General features: G+C 31.9%; 1 protein-coding gene across 3 annotated transcripts in view; it reads left to right on the forward strand.

Annotated features, from left to right (window-relative positions):
- Nucleotides 1-20194, forward strand: part of LOC118184295 (uncharacterized) — a 259876-nt gene that overhangs the window by 20334 nt on the left and 219348 nt on the right. For 2 of the 3 annotated variants that reach the window (XM_085807301.1, XM_085807303.1), the window contains exon 2: nucleotides 5419-5484. The exons of the other annotated variant lie outside the window; for it this stretch is intronic. The gene's annotated coding sequence lies outside the window, so the exon portion shown is untranslated. The remainder of the gene's footprint in view (nucleotides 1-5418; nucleotides 5485-20194) is intronic. 3 annotated transcript variants of the gene reach the window in all.

Consider the following 20194-nt stretch of genomic DNA (forward strand, 5'->3'; position numbering starts at 1 on the left):
TGTATATGAGTTAGTTTCCCTTAGAAAGTCGTCCACGGAGGCATCCCTGCCCTTTGGTAGATATCCCTCTCCAGGTCATACACTTCCCCTATTACTTCGTTGACTGATCTTTACTGTATAGTCAATGCGTGCTTTATTTAAACCCACAATTTGCCAATTAGTGTCAAACAGGGAATGACAACAAAATAACTTTTCCTTGTTAAGCTTATTTGTCATAATATAATAATTATTTTCCTTAGAAATGTGTAACAGAAAATAGAATTAAATGAAGTGAAAATTTCGGAACTTTACTGGGATATTTTATTTCTAGATATCCACCAATGACGCCTTTCAGTTTGAAGAATGAAATATTCAAACTTTAAGCTGAATTTGGAACTTTTGCTAATATTTTATCCAGAGCCATTTTCAAAGCTTAATTTTGAAATAATTAAAACCATTTCTGTTATACAAAGTTTCGGATACGAGTTAATTACCTTATAGAAAACAGACACATAAATGCTAAAACTTATGCATAAAAGGACAACTGCTTAAATAAATGGTACATAATTTGGTATCGAAATATATTTCTTCTCTAAAAAAGCAATAAATATTTGCATATATATTGTTTTTCACAGTCCGTTTCATTAAAAAAGAAAATGCGAGGAAAATGAGGCATACATATGTATCTATACACAAACATACATATATAAATTTTCGCCTTACCTACATATTTATTGAGTTGTCGAGGAATAACTTAAAATAAAACCTTAGAGATTTCAGAACAATCCGTTTATTTCCTGAATCAGTCATAAAATAACTCTCGAATTAGTAATAATCTAAATTACACAATAGTAGCTCACATTTTTAAACTGGTGAATAATAAATGAATGAAAAGATACGATAATGGGGCGGAAATTTTAGACCGTGTGTTTAAACATATGCGCATATGCAGTGAAGATGATCACTATTAGATGATAACACCATCCAATTAGATGGCCGTAGATTTTATTTAATTAAACATTGATTACAGTCTGGTACTTCAAATCACAGAATTTTTTACAGTAAACCTAAGAACTTTTACGAAAACAGTTCATGCAATGTATATGGAGGGATTCTGAAAATATTAAATCTAAACGTTTTGTACAATCCTTGAATAACGTGACTAAAAAAAAATTACAGTTTGATTGAATTTATCGAGTTATAATATTATGGAAGACCAAACATTATAGTTTTAAAAATACTGAATACTCTTTAATTAGTTAAAAATAAATGCTTATATGTTTATATATATATATACCAAAAAGTGTAGTTTTATTGAATAAGTATTTATTGAATTTATTGCATTATAGTAATAGTAGTATATTATAGTAATATAGAAGACCAAAAATTATGATTTGTAAAATACTGATTATGCTTTAATTAGTTAAAAATAAATGCTTTTATGTGTATAGACAAAAAACATTTGTCGAAGGTATCTGACAACAAATTTACTGGTTTAGACTGTTTTTTTCTGCCTGCTGTCCACTGATATTTAATTTAAGGAACACTTACAAAATTAAATTTGATGGTATTGATGTTTAAGAGTTCCGTAACTTAATGAAATAATATTCGTATTAAATTTACATTTAATACATTGAAAGGGCTTTTTAAATGAAAAATTTGCACATAAAAGGGCGGAATGATTTGTTTTACGTTCATTTTTATACTTACAGTTTTATTCAGAATAATTGCAGCCTTCTTTTATATCCGGCATACTATTTGCGAATATCATCTCGGATAAACATGCTACTTTTATATGTGCATGTAGATACGTATTCAACACAACCTTGTTTACACAATAAGTGTATACACATATACATACATACTCATAATAAAGATATAACTCATAATAAAGAATATATGAAAGATCGGACTATCTCCTAGGAAATGTGAAGAAAAATTTACATAGTTAAGGTGTACAATTGCGGAAATCAAAAACTGAAATTCGTAATTAATTAAAGCGGAATTTCAATTTATTTAATGCTAAATGAATAAAAATATATTTAAAAAACTAAAATTGCTTTTGCTCCACAGAAAGATCCCGATTTTCAAGGGGAATTGGAATCTCTTTATACAATAACCAGCAATTCATAAGGATTGCATTTCCTTGTTTTAGCATTTCTGAACACAATCCTTATTCTAATTGTAAATTTGCAACTCAATATTATAAAAAAGCAGAAGTTTAAATCTTAAATTATTTCAGGAATGCCAAAAAATTTCCTGCAATGAGGATTACATGTATGTACATCTACAAAGATGATAGTAAGAATGATACTACTTAAGTACTCGTAAATGGCAATTCAGAGTGAGATAGAGTAAATGCGATGTTTACTTGCTTTGTTAGTTATCATCGGCGACAAAATCTTGCTAACATACCTAGTATGTCATTCTCAGCACGCTTTTAGTTTCTTTTTTCACTTAAGATTTCATGACATCATGTCCTCTGACGTTTTATTGTAGAGGGTGGTGAAGATCCGTGTTTATGCTCAGAAAAACTTTGAGGTCTTAAGGACCATCTTCAATGCGTGACAAACTTGATTCACTCCTTGCCGGTCGTTTATGTGTCACCGTATCATGAACAGCATGATCCTTCGGATACATGTCTGTATCGAGAAACATGGTGCCCAGAGTGACGATGTTTACTAATTCAGGTTAAATGAAATGACCTGTATCCGGACGATGCACTTTGTATCTCTGTCATGTCTATACATATAGATATGTAACTTACACTGAAAATTAATATATCCACTTAAGTGATAACATCTTTATGCCCACACTGTATATACATACATGCACATAGGTATACACACCAATATATGCAATTTCAACTTCGTCCCTATATATAAATATATTTCGTATATAGACTTTTAAATTTGAACGGTTCCACAGCTCCTTGAATGCTAGCTTCTAGAATCCTAACAGGACATGGACGACCTATCGTCCCGTCGTAACTTCAAAGTACAGTAAATATAAATTCATATAAGGTTAAAATCAACCTGTTCATGAAGTCTGAGAGTTACACTACACGTAGAACAGGTGACAGGTGGCAGCAGGGCCGGACACCCGGACGGCTTTCTAAGATTACTCGGGTGTTGTTCGAACCCTACAACTATCCTTTACAATTATGCTGCAATACACATTTCCCATTGTTTACAGTGGCTTCACTAATTATGCACGGTGACTTGTTTAGGAGTTAATATCAACAATGTTGCAAATGGAAGTAGTACATTGCTTTAAAGTGAGAAAGAGCTTTCATGTATACAGGCCATGGCTAGAAGACTTTGTGGGTACCACTAGTACACAAGTATGTCAGCAGATTCCAAGGCAAACATACTACTATTATTCTGGACGACAAAGGTCCTGCCCGAGCGCCTTTGCCTCGGCAGTACATATACTACACGTAGAATAAGGTTACCAGTGATATTAAAATATTAAATACACAGTTCGCATCTAAATGAGCTTTGACTTTGCTCTATTTCACGAAGCGAATGTGGCTAGTGAAGCTAAAGCCGATAATCAGTGCAAGAGCAGAGAGGTGTAACAGAATAACCGGTCACTGAGAGTTGATAAAAGCTCTCAAGCTCTCTCGCAAATTCAAGAAAGTTACCCTTTAATACGTTAACTAATTTGCATACCAATGGGAGTGAATGGAATTAGAAGTGATAGTAGGGGCAAAATAATAAGATAACTATGTTAATTAGTTTAAAACTGTACAATTTTCCATCAGACATCTTATTATTGAAGTGATAAGATGGGAGAGAGGCTTATTTTTATTGCAATAATCACTACATAATAAATGTTTGGATAAAATAAAGTGATTTGATATACCAAGGTTTCGAATGCTGCGCGTAATACTGTGTAAATAAAGTGTATCGAAATAACACGCGTACGAACAAAACAAGCGTATACTAGTCTTCCTTGAATAACGTAATCTCAAAATAACACAATTAACTGAAAAGAAGCATCGAGGAATGAAATTTAATATGCATATAATCAAGGGTATTAAATAGATGTGCAAAATATACAGGATGCATTTTTCATTTATATAACACTACCTAGCGATCGCATACATTTAATTTTTATGTATTTTGTTTTCAGATTCTACTTTGTTTGTTGCGTTTTATTTAAGCAATTTGTTGATTTAATAGAAAAGATGATTTGTGAAAATTTCACTCTTTCTCTATGTATGTTTGTATAATTAAAATTGAAGTGAATGAAAGAAATTGAAAAAGACCGCAGTATCCAAATAAAAAATTTAAATGTAATTTTGAATTACATAGTAGTATAGAATGTAGATCAAAATGATATAAAAGACAGTAAAAATAACCAGTAAAGTCTAAATGAAAAAATTCTCTCTTATTTTTCACTTATGAAGTGAAAAAAATATTAAACACTGTTACTAAATTGGTAAGAACTTCGTTTTCTGAAAAATTTATTAGCATAACAGAATGAGAATTCCTACACAATTTATAAGTAAATAAAAATAATTTTTGAATCAGAATTATTAGGGAAAAAATTCTGTTCGTTCGTTTTTTGAAGTTTTCAATTCACCAGATTTCCTGATGTTTATTTTTTGCAGATCATACATATATATATATTTATTAAAGATTGAGTTAAATTAAGTACAGTAATAAATCGAAATATATATATATATATATATATATATATACTTCCAAGAACACAAAAATCTCTTACGATTTGAACTGTCTTATTTACGTTTTTTACGTCATTTTGATCTATTACATTAAAGTTTATATATATATATACAAATTTAACAGTGGATCAGAATGCATATATACGTATATGTAAGAATAAACTAGAATATATAGAAACTTGACACTTTCGGTAAAATGATATTCTATATAGTCCATCTTATTTTCCTAAATTAATTTATTTAAAGTACTTTTTGCGATATTAAGCGTATTTAATTAAATATTCTTCACCTTTAGAGCTTTCTCTCTGCACACACACGCATATATATGCCTATACAAAACACAGATATATTCATCAGAAAAGAATTTGTAATTTAATCTTCCAAAGAATGAATTTGGAAAAGAATATAAGTGCAACTATAACTATGGAAGATAGAGTAAATATCATTAGTGCATGCTGTAAGCATATTTCATCTCGCAATCGTATTAACTATTTATGAAGAGATACCGAGATTTTGTTCATCAAATTAGAGATTACAATACAGTTATGTTTGATAAGAAAAGAGAACTTAGAAAAGAAAATCGTAGAAGCACTTAATTCTTTTGTGAATTCACTCTTTATGTGTCAATGTGATAAAGATTATCTTTGATTGTGTATATTTTATATTCAAGACTTAATCTTTGCATGCATGAGGATTCTACTTTTCGTGCTGAGGTAAGACTATCGTATTTTTTTTTCTTCTCATAGACCAAATTATGTGAATCGGACTTCATTCAATAAGTACTGGAGTGAAGTTACTGCTTCAGAACTCAGGTAAGAAATTTTTATTTTATATCATTCATTTCATGTAATAGAATAATCGTTGTTGTTCTTTTAATAAGAGACTGAAAAATATGCGCATTATCATGATCCAACTGTTTTACAGTTTAAAAATATCAAAAACGTTTTTCTACATTAATGTAAATAGCTCTGAGAATATAGACGTATTCGTATTAAAAGACTTATGAATCCTTCTCATTAAATGGAAATCGACTCTAGATCTCCTCAAAAACTGCCTAAAGACGTCTGTTGTATCAGTTACATCTTAGAAGCCATCTTTAAGGTCAATATATAATCTTAAGGTCAATATTCTTCAGTTTTATTTTACAAACGAAATACTTTGCAAGGTATTTTCTCGCTCCTTGCCACGCGTTTTCGCGGTGCAACTGGAAAGCACGTCCAGATAGCAGCTAGAAAGTCCGGAGTTAGTGTACTGGCGAAAGTACTGTACACTCTTCATGTTTCCTGCTTCCATAAAACTAATGACTTCAACTGGGTTGCTATGCACCTTCTTTCAGGAATCAGATCGTTGAATGTTCGAAATGCAGAGAAGATCAATAGTTAGACTAATTGAATTACTAATTCATTCCCATTCGTAGATAGTAGATGTTAAATTATTATAAGTTTATTTCCAGAACTTTCTTAATAAAGGCAGTAACAGTAATATTACTGAAATAACCATCTTTTGAAAAGCTCAGGAAAGTAAAACCTAGAAAATGATAACAAATTGGAATTCAGGTCTGAAATAGATAATGTATACACGTCAGAATTACGTACAAAGGAAATTATTGCCAAATGTTTAAATAAAAATAAAAATACCAAAGCTTGAAGAATACGGAAATAATAAAAAGGAGAGAAACTAAAATAGAAAAAGAGAGACGGTGCGTACTAGGTCTGAAACACAGGAATAGACTAAAATCTGATATTGCTGGAATCAGATTGGATTTTTTATTTACTTATTTATCACCACTGAGCAGGTTTCTGACCTAAGATGTATACCAAAGAGAATAAACGCCTGCTCAGCGGAAGAAGATCAAGTGCAATCCAGCAGCCGCCACCACCAGGGTATGCCTGACAGATCGAACAATACGTTTTTTTAAACAAAATCAGAGAGCACATAGAGTAGCAATATTTCATTAGACAACTTGCATTCATAATTCAGAGCTATAAGTTCAGAGCTATAAGTTGCTATAAGTTCTGTAAGTTAAGAGCTATAAGTTCAGCCATTCAGAGCTATAAGTTGGTACTTAATATAATAAAAACAAAGTTGCTGATCAAATTTTACATTTATTTGTAAAATTGTAATATAATAAACAGATTGGATATAATTTTGCCGAATATTTGGTTCTTACTGTCTAAATTCCTCTCAGCTAATAAGGTAATCATATCCTATAAAGGTCTGATGACCCGCTTTCTAAGAATAATTTTTAGTTTAAATTAGCTTTGAAAGAAATATACTTTCTTTTTTCCCAACAACATTTATTTTGTTTTTAAGTTTCAATGGAGGAAAATGTTGTCTTTCTTTCAAGTTTTAAAACTTTATTTTATGGTCAGCATGTGTTTTTTTTTATTTTACTAAGAGAAAGAAACAAGTCGTTACAATATAGATAAAATCATTAGATTAGAAGTTAAAAAATTAGGAGATTAATTATTTATGCTTCTCATAGTAGCAATGAAACGCCTAAGACTGCTATTACAATCTTACCGACTCGCAGATAATACATTAGTTAGGAACTTCATATACCTAGATACAAATCGGAGTCTGAAAAGTATCATAAAAAATCGAGGCATAGCAGTCAGCGGTTTTATGTCTAGTTTTTACATTCTGGTGAATACTGCTCTAAATGTACGCGTTGTGAATGAAGCTGCTTACAAGAAATTTCACTTTCGAGCCATATTGTTTCGCCCTTGTGATTTCAAAGCAAGTACATTTATAGAGACATTTCTGGAATTTTTATATTCTATTATATTATATTTTATATTCTGACATATTTCTGGAAGCAGGGATGATGAAAAATGAGCAACCGCATTCGCCGGGAATCGAACCGCGGACCTCTGGAATACGCGTCCAGCGTGCAGACCACCGCACTATGAAGGCATGTTAAGAAGGCGAGAGAAATACCTTATATACTCCCCCTTTTAAAGGGAGACTGGGGTTTTTAGGGGACCCTGCCGCCAAATCCTGGGTGTGGAGAATCATCATCCACCACCCTTTTAGTTCGGGCGCCACTGTAGAGACATTACGTATTTTTGGATGCAGTAAAGTTGAAAAATGAGCAGCTGTTTTCGCCGGGAATCCAACCGCGGACCTTTGGAATACGCACCCAGCGTGCAGTCTACCACACCACGAAGGCATGCCAAGAAAGTGGAAGAAATACCTTATACACCTTATACATTTTACTCAAAAGTTAGTACTGTACCTTTGTTGATGATTCGAGTTTATTACAAATCCAATTTAGCAAGCCCGTACTTTTAAAGTTATAAATAGTTCAGAATTTAAGGCTCAGATTGTACCATTTTTTAGCAAATTTATTTATATTGTAATTTTTAGCAAATTTATTTAACACGGCAAATCTTATCATGCGAAAGTTTGTCATGAAGAACGGTTATTTATAGATGTCTTATATTTTTACAGCAGAGATACTATTTTTGTCTTACATGCATTTATATTTGTTAATTCGTCATCTAAGACGATGCAAAAGTTTGTTTTTATTGCTAAAATTTTGCTTTCTTTGTGGGTTACAGAGAGTAACAAAGGAGAACAGGTTTCTGTTAGAAATAAAACTTATTCTCTATTAAGGCTGAATACTGCAGAACCCATAAAAGTGTCACGGAATCATGTTTTTCTCAGCAAAAGAAGATGAATGTTTTGATTCAAAAGCTAGGATTCAAAAGCTGAAAACTCTTTGGCCGTTCGAAAGCATATATAATTGAACTTGTGTATAGGAAGGGAAAAGGTTGTGAAGCCTTATTTATTCGGTTTTGTCAATATCATCTGAACAGAAATCCAATCTTTTGATCGCTGTGTTTAAAAAAAGAAGCTGCTGAAAAACATGTTCCATTTTATATAGTTAGCTGGGAGAAAAAGAGAATAGATATAGTTCTGAAGATATCGCATATGAAGTGAAACCTGCACGAGACACCCATCTATGGTTTCTGATGATTTTCACTTCTGTGGAAGTAATCGCCATAGAAACGTGTTATTCAATAATATTCAGTTTTATGTTTAAGAAACAGTAGTTATTTTCAGAGGTGACTGTCTACGGAAGGTGATTACTAGGAGAAGTTTCATTCTGTTTTATGACGGAAGTGTGCTATTTGTGTGCGAGCAAAAGTTATGTAAGGTTGGATAGCTTTACAGGTAGATAAAAAATTTATGCAACTAACTGAAAAGTGAAATTATTAGTAAAATCAGTAATATGAATGGGATAAAAAGTAGCTAAAAATTGTATACAGGTAATCTGCGCTGTTTGAATATCTGTCTTTCAACAGTTTCCTTTTACAATCCCTGATATTGATAATATACATCCATATATCCGAAAACGCAATTCACTCTTTTCACTTATTTTCTTTTCTAAATTTTAAGATATGCATTTTTACTTCTATTAAATAACGTTTATGCATAAAATATAATATTTAGGTTCCGTGTATATTCAAAATTTGATTTTGAACATTTCCAGTGTTTCTGCAGGGCTTTGGACAAATTTGTTAAATAAACAGGAGTTGCCTGTATTAGATAAGAGCAGACTATTTTTATAAGTTAGTACACCATTTATATATGCAAGTGACATATTGGTTGGTGTACTTGATTACGGCAAAGCATATAAGAGCTATATGCCTAATGTTAAGGATGCTTTCGTGTAAGATTTTCTGAAGAAAATTTACTCGTATTTACGGTACAGGGAAAAGCAACAAAAATGCCCATTCAGAAAACCCGTTCGCCTAGAATCAAATAGACTCAGCGACTTTATCGCTCGGCCGATGAACAGAATTTATAATTTGTTGCAGTAACATAAAAAATAACTGAAGGTACATTATTCTCATTGAAGGAAAACAATGTTTCGAAAGTCGGTATCATATTGAGGTTACCTACAAGAGGAGCAGAAGAGTGTAAAAAACAATGAAATGTTATCTAATCTTTTTTATATCCTTGAAACTTTATATTATACAAGGCTACTAGAAATATATGATTCATTAAAATAATCCTAAAGAGTAGAATGAAATATGTATTCCATTTAACATTCATTAAAAAGAAATCAGACTATAAGCATCATAAAGCTCAAAGAAAATTTCAAGAAGTTTGGCTGGAGTATGAACGAGTAAGGTACCAATCACAGGAGTACGAAGTCTTCGCCTTGGACAAACAAAATGGATGGATTTAAAAGAAGTTCATAATATTCTTCCTTCAATACTATTTCAAAATAAGCTAAGAATAATACATAATCTTTGTCTGGTTGCAAATGAGGAATTCAAAGCACAAGGGGCATAACTCCATTTAGGATAGTTTTGAGAGAATGGTACATTTATAAAACTGCAGTAAAAATAAATAAAAACGCCATGGAAAGTTTTATTATCTTATAGTATATTGTATATCTTACAGTATAGTATATCTTATAGTATATGCATCAAATATACAGAAATATTATTTACCATCAGGTCATATTAAAGGAAGTCTCGGGTTGCTTAATATCGGGTAGTGAACTTGGTGATCAAAATTTCAGCATAATAATAGCATGTAATTTTTTCAGCATAGTAATTTTTGACTAAAAATATGCTCATCATTTCCATCATCAGACACCTGATGCTCTGAGCTATATGAGGGACTAGTAAGCAAAATACTGAAGAATAAAACGATACATAGGAGCAATATATATTGTGGAGCACGAAACGCCATATTATTTAGTTACCCCATAAACGTTTTAATATTATATATTGACTACTGAAAACATGTACATGGGTACTTTTGTTCGTGGAAAATTCAGCAGATGTCAGGAGAAGTCAATATCAGACTCAAATTTGCCGAGAAATAGCAGTTTGCCGAATGGCAGATAATAGACGTTGGAGTGCTGAACAAAAGGTTTAAAAAGTTCAGTGGCGACATAAAGACGTGTTCGAGCACACTTTAGTACACGATCTGCTCCTTGCAAAGGATCATACTTAGAAAGTTTCAGCAATCGGAAGCCACTGGCTTTATCTTACAGAAGAATCGACGGTGTTTATCGATTCTTCTGTAAGCCCACACACCTGGTAATGGCAACAGGTCTCACTTTACACACTCAGTGGTACTTGCAAGACGAGTCCGCGCACAGTTGTTGATCTTGATTTCATGTATGAGATGTTTAATGTGACTGTAATGTCACGTTGGTCTACTGAACGTTATTAAGGTGCTCCCGCACAGCCAGGATCTGTGGATAAATGTGATTTCCTTTTATAGAATTTTTTGCAAATTCGTAAGAAAACGTACAAATAAAATAAAACTCATGGGCCTTAATCATGCAGTTGTGATATGCAACTTCAGATGAGTATGCAGGAAGCTTGTGCCAAATGCAACGATTCGCTTACACTAAGTCGTGAAAAACATTGTTGGACACATTGAATACATTCTGCACTACACTTACTTTCCAAGCTCAGAAAGTTAACTATGAATTCCTTTCGTAATATTACGAGGTAAATAAATGTATAATAAACAAAATAACTGGTATGACATTTCGGGCGTCACCGTGTATTTTATAGTATCAAATTATATTTCTTTCGAGAAGTGTTACATTATGAATCTTTTGGAGTATCTTTTGTTTCAGGCTGCTAAAATTTCCAGAGATCAGTCTAATTTGAGTTTATGGAAGTCTATTTGATATAATTTCCCATTTGCGTTATTTTTTTTCATTATTTTTTTTTTTACTTTAAAGAAAGAGCAATATGCTTTTGAATTGGATTGGATTATTCAGTTATGGCAAAGCACACGAGGGCTATCTGCCTAAGGGGAGGGATGCCTTTCGTGGAGACTTTTTAAGGGAAACTGGCTCGTATACACGTTACACATGGGGAAAACCACGAAAACGCCCATGCAGCCAGCCCGTTCGCGGGATTCGAACCTCAGACCGAACTACCAGTGTTCAGCGTCTTTACCGCTCGGCCGCTGGTGTGCCCAATATGCTTTTGAAACGGCATCTATCTAATGTTCGGCCATTGTGAACAATGTCCATCTGCTGCCTGTCTATATACGCCACTGAACTAGCAAACTGCCTATATACGCCACTGGACTAGTATCAGTGGCGTATATAAACAGTTTACCACTCCGAGGGGGGGGGTCCCTGAATTTGCCGTTTGGGGGCGGTGCCTGACTTTGCCGCCGTTTCAGGTGCACAAAAAAGGACAGTTTCAAGAAATATCAAAAAGTCATGTAAGGAAATAAAACTCTACGTGTATTTATTTTTGAGAAAAAACTTAAATTCTAACATTTTAAAATTATGTAATTATTTTGCTTTTTTTTTTGTTCGTAAAACCATCGATGACATTGTCTATTTGACATTCTAGATGTCTACTTCTTTTATATAGACAACAGAGAAAGATTTAAATGTAAAATACTTCCTAAATAACGCTTCTGACAACTAGCAGCACTTACAGCAATTGTGGGGAAAGTTTGCACTAGTTTTACAATATTTAGAACTCTGTTCTGTATATTGGATTTTAGAATCAACTGCAAAAATTCAGAAGGACGGCCCTCCCACTTTCCTGTTTCGATTTTCCTAGTATAAACCGAAATAAAGCTCTGAAATGCTCCTTTCATAAAGAGGAATTCTTCCTTATTAATGTCGCCGTGTTTGTAATTTAGTTGATATTCATAATTTGCAATCATAAGTTTTGACAGACTAAAAAAGGCATAGCAAAATTAAGCAGCTGTTGTAATCACATGGGGATTTTGTTGAAAACTTTATCTAGAGTGAAAATTCGTTTCTTTTCAAGTTAATTCCACAGAGAAATTTAGAACTGAATTATTCTTCATCAGTTTTGACATTTCATTTAAACACCTGACTATAGAACTTGATTAACCATGCCCGACTATAAAATAATGTTTAAAATAAGCAATAATGTTAATAAATAATGTTTCACACAAAAACTGCCACCCTTAAAATTGTGCCCCACGGCAGACCTCCCCCCTCCACCTCCCTCTAGCTGCACTCCGACTAGTGTATTTTCAAGTAAAATGCATCAACGGAGGCTAATTTAGAGAATTATAAATGACGGTTTTGATTACGATCATTCATGTTGTAAACAAACAGATCTGTCTAATCATTTTACTTTGAGAAAGGAAGGAGTGTATTTATTGGCCTAACGTAAATTGTTATCTGTGGGGAAAATATGAAAGTTTAAGAGTTAGCTGCATATGACAATAAAATTTGCTATTTCGCCCTTCAAAATATATAATTAAGTTTATTTCATAAAAAAAACCATGTTAAGTTACTTGCATTGAAAACTGAAAAATGATGAAGTGATAACTGTACAGCACACACTAGTTTAGCTTTTAGTAGTTAGTTGCCTTTGTAACAATCAGATCTGCTAAAAATATCTACTTTGAAGAAGGGAACCGTCCAAAACATTGTCCGTGTTCGGCCACATTACAGTGAAACATGACCAGACCAATAAACGTAAAGATGATCAAGACCTTTAAAATTCGGAAAACATCATTAACATTTTTCACATTCTATAATAAATTAGTAAGATAATTAGTTTCTAAATGACATAATTTTTATTTACGTACATAAACAGAATGGATTTGTTGTATTTTGATAGCGTGAATGTAAATAAAGTAGCTTAAATGTAACACTTTGCCAAAGTAATGTTAATGAAGCCATTCCTAATTTATCCTAATGAAAATGAACCAATTTGGAATATGAACACTGGCTCATTCTTCTCAATAAAAGGATATTACGTTTTATTTAAATTAATGTTTTGACAAGCAGATATCTATTCATGTATATATATATATATATATATATATAGGTATATATTATATATATATAAACTTAAAGCATCTAAAGTTAAAATTAAATTGGAATCAAAGCAAGGCAATTCCTCAACAATATTAATAACTGCGATCGTGGATAAGAGGTTTAACACTGTATCTAAAGATATCAAAATAAAAATAAGAATTCATCAGAAGAAGAAACTCGAAAAATAAAAATTCAAAAGGAAAAATTATACAAAATTAATAAAAATGAATCTCTCCTTTTACTGAATATATATATGTTGTATGATCTTAAAATTCACTTAGTTAGAAAACAAGTTATTCTAATACTTGCGCAATAGCTGCAAAATAAGATAATAGTAATTTGTTTACTAAAGAAATATTGATTATATTATCTCCTAATATTAATTTTAGTAGAAGTATCTAAAAAGATTGAACAAAGAGGTAAGAAGTTTAATTCCAAAAATTGTTTTAAAGTAACTTGAATGTAAATTGTTAAAAATGTTTTACGGGGACTTGAATTAAATCATGAATAACAAAATTTCAAACCCTGAAAAAGAAATTAAAAATTAAAACAAACACAATTTTCAGAATTGGGCTTCCTACATGTGGGTTCCCTCTTTTTTGATACTTCTACTGAATTTGTATTAGGAGATAATATAATCAATATTTCTTTAGTAAATGGAATTATTGTTGTCTTACTTTGCAGCTATTGCGCAAGTGTTGAAAAAACTTGTTTAGATCCTTCAACATATATATATATATATATATTTAACATATATATACATCTACTGAAATTATTTTAAAATATAGCATCTCATCAATATCTTATCGTAATATATCATCGTATCATAATGTTTCTGAACCACAATATATTGGTAAAGTGGAAGCAAAGTAAAACCAGTAAGTTGTAAAGAAGTGAGCTATAACGTGGTGAGCAACTTTATACTTGTATAATTTCTGAGTTTGCATTTGAAATATTACATGGTGTGCGGCTTAGTATTCTTCACGTGTAAGAATGTTGGCCGGAAGCCCTTGCGAAATCGATGCATTTTTGTGCTGTTATAAAAGGGCCTTTTTCGATAAAATAATACTTTTGGGAATTTGATGTCCAACACTATGTCTTTCCAGTTCAAAGAGATTTTCCGTAGCGTAAATCCTGCCCGCGCGTTTTTGCTTCCAAATGCAATGTCTCTCAACTTTATTATTTTTTTAAAAAAGAACATTTTTTATTGGAATACTGCGCATAAAACACAGAGAAAACTAAATATATCACTCTCTTCCCTCTTGGAAAAAATGTAATGAAAGGGAAGTTGGAGATACTTGCTTACTACCGACACTGTCTTGGATTGGGCTGGGGCGTGACGTCAATGCTATCTATCGATTGGTTAGGGCTTGCAGTGACGTCACTGTTGCCATTGACGGTGCATGGTGCAGGGCACCTGGAACATTTTGCCGCCACAACAACTGATGATTTGGCTTCTCGCAGCAAAAGTGTGCGAAATTCAATGCATTCGTTTCGATGCGCTTAGAGGATGTTCCCTCTCTTGATGAGGTGTAAAAATGAATGCAGGCATTTCGCGGCTCATTATCGGCAGCATACTCAGAGCTTTTCATTAATGCTTCCGATTGAGCTGAAATTGGAAACCGCATTAAAAAGAAAAACCGCGGGTAACAAATGAAACTATTTTTTGTTCAATATGAGTATGCTCTTTCACACTTCTTACCACTTATACGAGACATCTATGTAAATTATTGATATTCTTTATCCTATTTAAAATGAATTTAAAAAATGAGTCAAATATAGTTAATTATGATTAAGATAGAATGAGGTTTCTTATGACTAGATGTTTCTGGTATAATCATGAGTTAAATTGAGGGAGAAAAAACATTATTTCAGTCTTCGTCGTCTTCTTTTTTTTTTTTCTTCTTTTTTTAAAGAAAATTTTCTTTGAATACATAATTTATTACAGAGTTATAAGAGAATTCTTTTATCGCACTGCGCCACTTACAACTTAGATAAATGTAAAGAAGATTAAATTGACTTCACTGTAAACTAACTGAAAGTTCAGTTTACAGCATACACCCCTACAGACGGAGAAGAAATTTGATTTGCGGATCCAACTATCGCTTGCTATGTAGAGTCCAAAATTTAAGGCATGAATTTAGTAAATTAAATATTACTTTCTATTGTGACACATACATACGCTACCTAACAAACAATAGAGAAGAAATAATGTAAATTTTGATTTAAGATAAATATAAGCGATTTTCCCTCAGGAAGTCCTGCATAAAAATATTATTTCCTTAGGAAGATATTCCTCATATACTCCGAAATTAATCAATTTGCAATATTCGCGAAGCAACTTTAATTTTAGATATGGATGTCGAATATGAAGTCCCATTGAATGCAAATATGCACATTGTCTTTACACCTTTAAAACCAGTGCTCAAGTATTCTTATTATGCATTAAAATATTCTTTCGTAAAGCTCGAACTCTTAAAATGTAGTTTGCTTTGGTAGTACGATAGCAAGTGCAGATTTTACAGATTTGAAAAATGACAGAATTTTAGACGTAAAATAAATAAATAAAAACAATTATTTTAGCGTTGGTGTAATCTGGGATTAAAATAAAACTTTTATATCAGGAAAAACTTTTGCATAGATATTTATGGAAATAAAATTGTATTAATTATATTAATACTTAATATTACGTGTTTTCTCTCTGATAAAATATTTAAAATAGGCCAACGTACAACAATATATTTATGTTAACGTAAAACTTGCAAATATGGATTCGATCGAAGCTCATTGCTCATCTAACAGTTTGTTGGAACGGCAGCCATTAGGATATGACTTCTTTAAGTCTGTTAACTGGCAGCAGATTGAAAGACTTACGCTATCTAGAAGGCAGCTATGATCCTTAGAAAATTGGGCATTATTTACAACACATTAATTTAATAAAATACGTATTCTTATTGGGTACACTAATTATTAATAGACTTTCTAAATTTATAAATAAATGATTCCGCCTCATTTACATCTAACTATATCATCTCCTACCTACACATGAAAGAATAACCTAATAGCTTTTCTGACAATTGATTTTAATTTCAAACGCAAAATTAATTCAAGTCTCCATAATAACCTGCACCTCATATAACTTCTTACATTTTTATCCTCTTAGAAAAGAAACCTTTTGTCACAAAAAGACTCCATAGACAACGAAATGGAAAATTTAAATTGAAGCTCTGTTACAAATTAAGTTTAATATTTTTGATGCGGATTATATTGAAGATTTAATTATTTCATCAAAGTGATGCGGTGAAATTTGAGAAATTATATGAGGTGCAGGTTATTATGACAAGTTGCATTAATTTTACGTTTGAAATTAAAATCAATATTGGTTTGTCAGAAAAGCCTTTAGGTTGTTCTTTCATATATAGCTAGGAGACGATATGGTTAGATGTAAATGAGGTGGAAATTTCTAATTAAAGATGTGGTATTAGAAATACTCAAATCATCAATGTAGTTAATAAAAGCTATGAATACATACCTGATCCATAAGTTTCCTTTTATTTAAAAGTAACTATTATCTTGGGACTAGCTAGGCATGATATGCGAATTAAAAGAAAGAAAAGCGCACAGGGGATTGAAGCTAAGTGGTTAGAGTGAAACAGATGCAGACATATTACAGAAAAAGTTATTTATGTTTAAAATGTTACTTTTGTATTAGATGCATAATAGTGCGTGTGTGTGTGTGATTATGACAAAGCCACGAGGGCTATCTGCCTAAGAGGAGGGATGCCTTCCTGGAGGACTTTCTAAGGGAAACTGGCTCGTATACACGTTACACATGGGGAAAACCACGAAAAAGCCCATGCAGCCAGCTCGTTCGCGGGATTCGAACCTCGGACCGAACTACCAGTGTTCAGCGACTTTACCGCTCGGCCGCTGGTGGGCCAGATGCATAATAGAAAGTGAGTCTTCGGGTCTTCTGTTTATAGATGTTATGGGGAATATTTTTAAACAGAATATAAAAGGAGAGAAGAATAAGAAAAATATCAAAATATTTCAGGTTTTAGACTCCTCTGGACACATATATCCTTCATAATGATTTTTTATGTCCAGCATAAAGGAAAATATGTGCAAGAAACTCTGTGTGTCAATTTATGTATGGTTTATTAATAACAGTAATTTTTATTGATTTTAATAAATTGACTCATTAGACGGTTCATTCAGTTCTTCACATGATACTGTTTTTTAGTAAAAGTAATAGAAGAAATATTGATGCATATCTGGCATACTCGTATTGTAACTCTTCGTTTAGACTGTCTTCAAAGCATACACATGATAGACGGATTTACATAAACACCACCGTTGTGAGCAGTTGTTTCCGTGATTCTAAAGAATTTTATTCACGAAGTGACAATTTGAATTAATTTTACATCTGCAATTAAAATCAATATTGGTTTTCTAGAAAAGCCTTTAGGTCATTTTTTCGTGTGTAACTAGGAGATAGTATGGTTAGATGTAGATTAGGTGGAAATTTCAAAGTCGTTTTTTATTTATGAATTTAGAAAGTTTATTAATAATTATTGTACACTGCGGAAAAAAAGGGGGGACAGGTTTATATCTCCCGTTCTACTGGGCCTATTGAAGAAATTCAAACTGCGTTTTTCTTGTCTCTAAAGCGCGACTTGAGATATATAGCATTGTTCTAATATTGTTATTTTGACACAAAGTCGGACTTTTTCTGAAATAACATACCAATGTTTTTTCCATATTTCGATTTTACGACTCAAGTTATGCCTAAATATTAAATTTAAAAATTTGGTGCGAAATTTACGGAGAAATTCAAAAATTTATCTTGGCGAATTTTTTTCAGTTTGCGCCAAGAATAATTCACTTGGCGAACTTCTTAATATATGACAACCTATTTTCCTTCCCTTTCCATTGTGCATGAGCGGGAAAAAAGTCACAGCGTTCCTATTTTCAAATAATTTTAACAAAGTGCCTAAACCACATTTGATGTTACTACGCTTTCAACAAATATGCCAAATTTCAAAACGTGCAATATATAAATTCACGTATAGCTTCAGAACTTTTGAATAAAAATATAATTTTTTGCAGGTATGCTTAGAAATACAACTACTTTAAGATGATGGAAAAAATTTTATAGATTATATTTCAAAATGTTTTTCGAAAAATTTATAAAAATTATTTAAAAATACAAATTTTAAAAATAAATCCTAAAAATGGGCGAATGTTAATTGGAATGAACCTAAATTTTGAAATGCGAAAGGAAGAATCAAATAATTTTAATAAAAAAGAGATATTAATAAATATATACCAAACTCAGCTAACATTGAGGAGCTAATGTTTTAAAAACCACTAGTGCTATTTTTACAAAACTTGGCAGTTTGGAGTAGTTTGAGTAGTACAAGTGAAATATGGAAAAAATTGGCATGCCATTTGAGAAAAGTGCAATTTTGTGTCAAAATACTTATATTAGAACAATGTTATATATAAATCTAATATATATCCTAAGTCGCGTTTTCGGAACATGAAAAACGCAATTTGAATTTCTTCAGTCGGCCCAGTAGAACGGGAGATAAAGAACTGTCCTATTACCTAATAAGAATACTAATTTTTTTTGCGGAATTTATCAGGACTGGTGTCAGTATATTACATTCGAACAGGTAGATTGATTATAGTATTATGTCAGTCAACTGACTATTTACACGCATTTATTCTTTTAAGAGGTATTTAAATTTTCGTCCGTAAATTTCAATGGAACGAAATAATTTTCATTTACAGAAAAAGGCTGTGTTTTTTAATTTATGTTTTTTCATTGTTGCATTAATATCCGAGTTAAATATCATGAAAAGGATTACAGAATTATTGTAGGTTCGTATAGTATAAGGTAGTAAGATAAAAAGATGGGTTAGGGCGGATGGTGTGGCGTTTAGTGTTATTTAAGTTACTAAAAACAATAAAATGATCTGTGTATCTCCATGCAGGACGAGAGAATTCAGGATTTTCAAAATTTTGTTCAAAACTAAATGCTTCTTTATTACAAAGAAAACTATTATGCATTACAACAGATAATTAGTTTCAACATGGACAGAGTTAATTGTTGAATAATTCTTCTGTTATATTTCTTGTAATTGCCACAATGTGTGAATTTAGAACATGCTGTTCATTCGTTAAAATTTGTAATGTTATTTATAAATGGAAAAAATTCTATAATGTGATAATAAATTAAACAGAGGTCTTGTAGCATGCATAAGTGCTGTAGTTTTAAAATTGAAATTTTATTTTAAATTTGATTTATTTAAAATTGATTAAAAAATTTTAACAGTTATAATGGACTAATTAATCCTCGAGAGATTTTTAATTATAAATATTATTACTAATAATTTATTAATACCTTGGTTTTCATTTTTATGTGAAGAGATAAACTGGTAAATGTTTTTAAGCATCAATTCGAAAGAAATACTTGTTGTATTTTTGTGATTATTGTTTAGGCCCGCCAGCGGCCGAGCGGTAAAGTCGCTGAACACTGGTAGTTGGTGTCCGCCGATAACATCGCGGCAAAAACATCGCGGACGAAAACGTCGCGGAGAAAACAACGCAAGGCGAAAACGTCGTGCTACAAAACATCGTGGGAGAAAACATCGCAAAGAGAAAACATCGCAGTTCTAAAACATCGTGGCACAAAACATCGTCGACGA

This window comes from Stegodyphus dumicola, chromosome X1, assembly GCF_044657685.1.
Source record: "Stegodyphus dumicola isolate Sdum_Otavi_A_Nest chromosome X1, ASM4465768v1".
In the NCBI taxonomy this organism is placed as follows: domain Eukaryota; kingdom Metazoa; phylum Arthropoda; class Arachnida; order Araneae; family Eresidae; genus Stegodyphus; species Stegodyphus dumicola.